The sequence below is a fragment of the Chrysemys picta genome, chromosome 10, assembly GCF_011386835.1.
Source record: "Chrysemys picta bellii isolate R12L10 chromosome 10, ASM1138683v2, whole genome shotgun sequence".
Taxonomy (NCBI): Eukaryota; Metazoa; Chordata; order Testudines; family Emydidae; genus Chrysemys; species Chrysemys picta.
Window position 1 is genome coordinate 42,381,922 of NC_088800.1, and position 6,718 is coordinate 42,388,639.

General features: G+C 49.1%; 1 protein-coding gene across 6 annotated transcripts in view; it reads left to right on the forward strand.

Annotated features, from left to right (window-relative positions):
* The window catches only part of TERB2 (telomere repeat binding bouquet formation protein 2), a 29,624-nt gene extending 23,779 nt beyond the window's left edge, over positions 1–5,845 (forward strand). For 4 of the 6 annotated variants that reach the window (XM_042851630.2, XM_042851629.2, XM_024103977.3 and 1 more), the window contains exons 9-10: positions 2,994–3,341; positions 5,474–5,845. The gene's annotated coding sequence lies outside the window, so the exon portion shown is untranslated. Of the gene's footprint in view, positions 1–2,237; positions 3,342–5,473 lie in introns of all 6 variants that reach the window. The other 2 variants (XM_065558503.1, XM_065558504.1) reach the window with 2 other exon arrangements.
* Positions 5,846–6,718: the final 873 nt, after the last annotated feature.

The following is a 6,718-nucleotide window of genomic DNA, read 5'->3' on the forward strand; positions in this document are numbered from 1 at the left end:
AGTCATGGAGTCTCTCTGGGTCTCAAGCTGTAAAATGGGGTAACAAGTCTGCCTTTGTTTGTTGGCTAATTAGACTGTAAATTCCCCAGGGCAGAGACTAGCTCTCACCATGTGTATGGAGAGCAGCTAGCACCGCGGGGGCCTGATCTTAGCTGGAACCTGTAGGTGCTACTGTCACACACACAATATTTAGTCCACAAATGCTAGAAACCCCCCCCCCCCCCCCCCCCCCACACACACACACACAGAGGATGTATTACTGAGTACGGTTACCAGCTTATTGCATCCATCGTCCTTGGGGAAATGAAACGAGCATCAAGGTTCAGTCACTGAAGAGTAAGTGCCTAAGGGACCAAGGAGCACAAACCCCAGGGCCTTTCCCCAGGCACTTCAGGCTAGATTCACAAAAGGGACTTGGACTTGGCGCTGCGACACCTAACTGCTGGGGCTCTGCTGGGCCTGAGTTAGGTGCTCAGGCTCCCCAGATAACACACAAGGAGGGTTAGGCTCCTAAGACAGGGATTCTCAGACAATGAGTGGGGAGTTGCCCAGGAGTGACATGCAGCAGACAGGGGTGAGGCTGCAGGGCCAGATCCGAAGGGTACTTAGGTGCCTGACAGGCTGGAGGGAGGCCCCTCCCTCTGCCCAGGATTCTCCACCACGACCCCTCTCTGCAGTTAGAAACTGAAGCCAGGTCAGCCCTTTCTCAGAAAGAACCAGAGAGGGGCGCACACCCCCACTACAGCCCCTGCACTGGTGGTTAGGGCACTCACATGGGTTCAAGTCCTCACTTCAAATCAGGCAGAGCAGGGATTCAAATCTGGCCTGCCCACATGCCAGGTGAGTGCCCCAGCTACTGGGTAGACTGACATACATGCAGCCAAGCCAGCCTCCAAAATTCCCAGTCTGTTCAACACCAGCTCTCTTTTGTGAGGAGCCTGAACCAGTAAGTGTGCAGAGCAGGCCTACGGTATCGGGCCTTGCAGGCCAGCTCGGCAGGGGAACACCTGCTCTGAGAATTCCACTGGTGAGCCAGAGCCCCGGGTAGCAGGGCAGGGTCAGGATGTAAGGGCCTCTGCACCTGCCCCAGGCGGCAACTCAGGTGGCAGCTGTGAATGTCAGGGTGCCTGGCTGTTGGAGGTAGGTGCCTAAGTCCCTTTGTGAATCCAGGGGCTAGGCCACAGGGCTCCTGGGAATCCCACCCACCAGCTCTTCCAACCCAATCAAAGGGAATGACCAGAAGCTTCACACACTGTCTAACCCCCTTTCAGCACATCAGGGACATGCTCCTAGGAGCACTAGAAATGTCGGGCTGGAAGGGATGTGGTGAGGTCATCTGATCCAGCCTCCTGCATGAAGGCAGGCTTAAGTCAACCTAGAACATCCCTGACAGGGGTTTGTCTGACCTGGTCTTAAAAACTTCCAATGAAGGGGATTCCACAACCTCCCTTGGAAGCTTGTTCCGGTATTTAACTATCCTTAGAGTTAGAAAGCTTTTCCTAATATCTAATACAAATCTCCCTTGTTGCAGATTAAGCCCATTACTTCTCATCCTACCTTCTTGTCCTACATTCAGTGGACATGGAGAGAAATTGATCATCGTCTTTATAGCTGCTTTAGCATATTTGACGACTTACCAGGTTTTCCCCACAATCTTCTTCTCTGAGGGCTTGACTACACTTACGCAGCAAGTTTGAGCTATTCCCCTTGTGGAGGTGGATTACCAGCAGCACTGGGAGAGCTCTCTCCTCTCTCCCAGTGCTCCCTTGTGACCACGCTCACACTTCAAAGCGCTCCCGTGACAGTGCTTTGAAGTTTCTAGTGTTGACATAGCCTCAGGAATAGATCTGGTTTTCTAAGCCTTTAAGCATTTTTTTGTTGACTCCTTTGGAGGCGCACCAATTTGGCCACATCTTTCTTAAAGTGTGGCACTTAGAACTGGACAAAATACTCCAGCTGAGGCTTCACCAGTGCTGAGTAGAATGGGACAATTACCTCCAGTGTCTTACATATGACACTGCTTTTAATACACCCCAGAATTATATTAGCGTTTTCCACAACTACATCACAATATTGGCTCATATTCAATTTGTGATCCACTATAACCCCCAGATCCTTTCCAACAGTACTGCTGCCTAGCCAGTTATTTCCAATTTTGTAGTTGTGAATTTGATTTTTCCTTCCTAAGTGTAGTACTTTCAACTTGTCTTTATTGAATTTTGTCTCGTTGATTTCAGATCAATGCTCCAATTTGTCCAGGTCCTTTTGAAATCTACCCTGTTCTCCAAAGTGCTTCCATCCCATGCTACTATGGTGTCTTCCCATAAATTTCATAAGCATAATCTCCACTTTTTTGTATTGACTAGTTCTGGAGCCAGGACAGACCTGCCTGAGCTACCCCACTAGACACATCCTCCGCTTTGACAGTGAACCATTGATAACCACGCTTTGAGGGAAGTTTGTGCACACACTTTACAGTAGGTAATTTCATCTAGATCACATTGCCCCACTTAGAGCACTCAGGGCATAAATAGGTTTTGCCACACGGATGGTTCCTTGTTCATTTGCAGAGCAGGTGTTAGCCAGGCAGGAGCCATGCTGAAAGCTGGCCAGCCTTTCATGGCATCACACAGGCACCGAATAGCTCTAAGGCAGCAGCATCTATAGGAGTCACAAGGACAAACATTTACACAGAGCCCAAGAAACACTCCCTGAACAAACCAAACCTCACCCTGGTTCCCCAACTGGTGTAAATCAGTGTCGCTCCGCTGTGCTATGCAGATTTCCACCACAATGTGGGCCCGATTCGCCCGGCCTAGAACCTTGCAAGGTGCATGTGAAGGACAACCATTCTGAGCAGGAAGTGTTTTACACCCATTTTGCACAAGTGTATGTGATGATACATGGTGCAGGGCAGTGAGGCACCAGGCCCGGGATATCTGATACATGGGCGAGTTGAAGGCAAGTATAACCTGGGTGGTTTATACACAAAGGTGGATCTGGAAAAGCTGAAGAACGAGGAGGCAGCGAAGAAGAGACAGCACGAGGGCGAGGAGGCAGAGAAGAATAGACAGCACGAGATGGAAGAGAGGCAGCGAGAGCACGAGGAGGAAGAGAAGAAGAGAGAGCATGAGGACCGTGAAAGAGAGCGACAGCACAAGGAACGCATGCACCAGAGAGAGCTTAAAGACAAGGCCGAGGAAAGAGAGGCCCAGCGCCAGATGCAAGAGAGAGAGTATGAGGCCCGGCGCCAGATGCAAGAGAGAGAGTATGAGGAGCAAGAGAAGAAGAGGAAGCACGAGGAGAAAATCATAAAGCTGCAGATCAAAAAATTGAAATTGGTGAGTAGCAGCCCCAACAGAATTCCATCATCATCCCTTGTAGCAAATGGGGCTACACAGATCCCTATCTGAGTTTGCCCCCAGGTGTGGGGTCTGTCGACCCTTATAGACTGAGGGGAGTGAAGGGGGCAATATCTGTGAGTCAGATTCACAGGCACGCTCCAATGACCCAAAGCAGCCATAACTCTGCTCAGCTGGCCAGCTAAACTGGGTTTAGAGGCTCTTTGCGTCACCAGAGTGGTACAGCCCAGCTGGGGTATGTCTGATGGACACGCTATGAAATTACACCCAAAGGAAGCAAGCAAAGTGGAAGGACATTCATTTAAAGGCCTTTGCAGTTTGGTACCGCTGCACAGGCACATTTACCAGCCTGGCTGGGATAACCATTCGGTGCTAGCTCCCGCCCTGGGTCTGCAGGGCCCCCATGATAAAATGTCAGTGGGATGGGCCAACACCTCATGGGATAAGGAGAAAGTGGGAGGGTCTGAGAAGGAGAAATAAGGTGCATCCAGAACCCATGCAAAAATCACCAAACCATTGTAGACATTTCTTTCCATGTCTACGACCAAGAGATTAAATAACATTGAAACAAGACCAGATCCCAGAGGGACCCCCACTGAAAACACCTCCTAGGATGATGGTTCCTGAGTGACAAGTACTTTCTGAGGTTCCGTTAGCCAGTTTTTCAGCCATTTACTGGGTGCTATAATGTTTTTGTGTAATGCTGATTTTTTTAATCCGAATGTCATGCAGTGCTAAGTCAAATGTCCAAAGTCCATGTATACGATGTCAACACAGTGACCATTATCAATCAAACTTGTGATCTCATTTACAACTGATTATCAGCAGTGTTTGACAAGAACTACTTCCCATAAATAGAGAAGGGCCACTAGAATGATCAGAGGAATGGAAAACCTGTCGTATGAAAGGAGACTAGAGGAGCTCGGATTGTTTAGTCTGTCCAAACGAAACCTGAGGGGGGATATGATTGCTCTCTTTAAATATATCAGAGGGATAAATACCAGGGAGGGAGAGGAACTGTTCCAGCTCAGTACTAATGTGGACACGAGAACGAACGGATATAAACTGGCCGTGGGGAAGTTTAGGCTTGAAATAAGACGAAGATTTCTGACGGTCAGAGGGGTGAAATATTGGAACAGCCTTCCGAGGGAAACGGTGGGGGTGAAGGACCTGTCTGGTTTCAAGATTAAGTTAGATAAGTTTATGGAGGGAATGGTTTAATGGAAAAACATGATTTTAGCCAAATGAATACTGTGCCTTGGTAGGTAAATAGTATAATGGCCAATGAGGGCAGGCTGGAGACTCTTGCCTACATGCTCGGGGTTTTACTGATCGCCATATTTGGGGTCGGGAAGGAATTTTCCTCCAGGGTAGATTGGCAGAGGCCCTGGAGGTTTTTCGCCTTCCTCCGCAGCATGGGGCAGGGATCGCTAGCAGGAGGGTTCTCTGCCAATTGAAGTCACTAAGCCACAGGATTTGGGGACTTCAACAGCAGAGTCAAGGGAAAGGGTAGGGACGGCTTTGTGGCCTGCGACATGCAGGGGGTCAGACCAGATGATCATAATGGTCCCTTCTGACCTTAAAGTCTATGAGTCTATGAGTCTAAATGATGGTGATTGGCAATAATTACATCGCCATCCTTTAATCATTACTCATCCCACAACAAACTTCCCATGATCTTGCCTGGAAGCAATGTCAGACTTACCCGCATTGTCCCATTTACCCTTTTAAAATATTGGCAGAACATCAGTTTTTTTCCAGCCCTCCAGATCTTCCTGCGTTCCAAGGTCCAGGTGCTGCTCTAGACTAGGATGGCCACTCTTGCCCAGACTCCCTGGTGATGGGCACAGTAAGAGCCTAGATACACAGAGGTACAGTAGTGGGGGTGGGGGTAAGAGGGAATGATACTTCACAGTATGACGTGCCTCCTCCGAAGACCTCATTGCACCTTCCAACTCTAGAGGTGCAAGTGGACAAACTTACATCCCCTGCTCCCTCTCTGCAGCAAGCCCCATAGCCCCAACTAAAACGGCTGCTGCCCCAGCCCTAGTGCCCATCTCAGATCCCCCTGACCAGCCAATGATCTCTCTCTCTCTCTCTCTTCCTCACAGCGCATTCTCTGCAAAACTAACCTCTCATTCAGTAAGAATTCCCCAAATGGCAATCTTCTCCAAGATATGCTCTCATCCATCACATGCCCCACTATGCCTGATGCTGTTGAGAATGGTGATGACAGCAGTGACGACGATGTTGATGACAGTTCAAGATAGAGAACCCTCCATTCTTAACCCTTCTGAACGGAGGAACTGTAATGCTCGATGTATTGTCGCCTAACCTGCCACCAAGGACATAGTCCATTTCTCCTCTCACCTTCCCTTCCCCTTTGGAATGCTTTTCCCACCCAGGAGTTTATTTCTGACTTTTCCTTTCGCTTTTCTGAGTCCTACTTATTGGCAGTGCTAATAAAGACATAAGCGACAGAATGTTGCGAGTGCTTCTTATGAGTCTAATCCTGCTCCCCTGGACATCAATGGCACAACTCAGATGTTGGGAGCAGGAACCGGCCCATTATGCGTATTCTGGCCAGACATTAGCCCCTTCACACTCAAGACTCGGAGCGTTTACGGCCAGAAGGCCCCATTGGGATAATCGAGTCTGGCCTCCCTCATAAGCGAGGCAGAGAATCTCACCCAGTGATTCCTGCATTGAGACAATAGTGTCTGGTTGAGCTCGAGTAGATCTTTTAGAAACACACCCGGCCTTCATTTAGAGCCTGCCAGGACGTCCCTGGTAAGTGGTTCCAATGGCTAACTGCCCTCATGTTTAAACACCTCGCTGCCAGTCTGAATTTATTTAGCTTCAGATTCCAGACACTGGCTGTTGTTCTGCCTTTGCTATAGCAATGAGCCTTCGCCGAGCAGAAATCTTCTCTAGGTACCTGTAAGGCCATGATCAAGTCACCTCTTTATCTCTTCTTGGAAAACTAAGTAGATTGAGCATCTGAAGTTTAAGGCAGCGTTTGCAACTATTGGCTCATTCTTTTAAGTCTTTGCTGACCTCTTTCCAATTTTTCAACCTCCTTTTTGAGGTTTGGACACCACAGTTGACCACGGTATCCAGTCTTGGTCTCTCCAATGCTGCATGCAGAGGTCATGCTAACTCCCCACTCCTGGAAGCCATCCATCCATTGTGAGCCCAGTTCTACCATTCCCCAACCTACAACTGTGCCAAAACTTAACTAACCCAGCTGAGTGTCCACATGCATAAGTGTCCTGTGGCAAGAGCATCAGAGCCTTCCCCGCTCCTCCTCTTCCCCTGGAGGCTCCACCCCTGGCCAAGCTGGAAGCCAGAGTGGG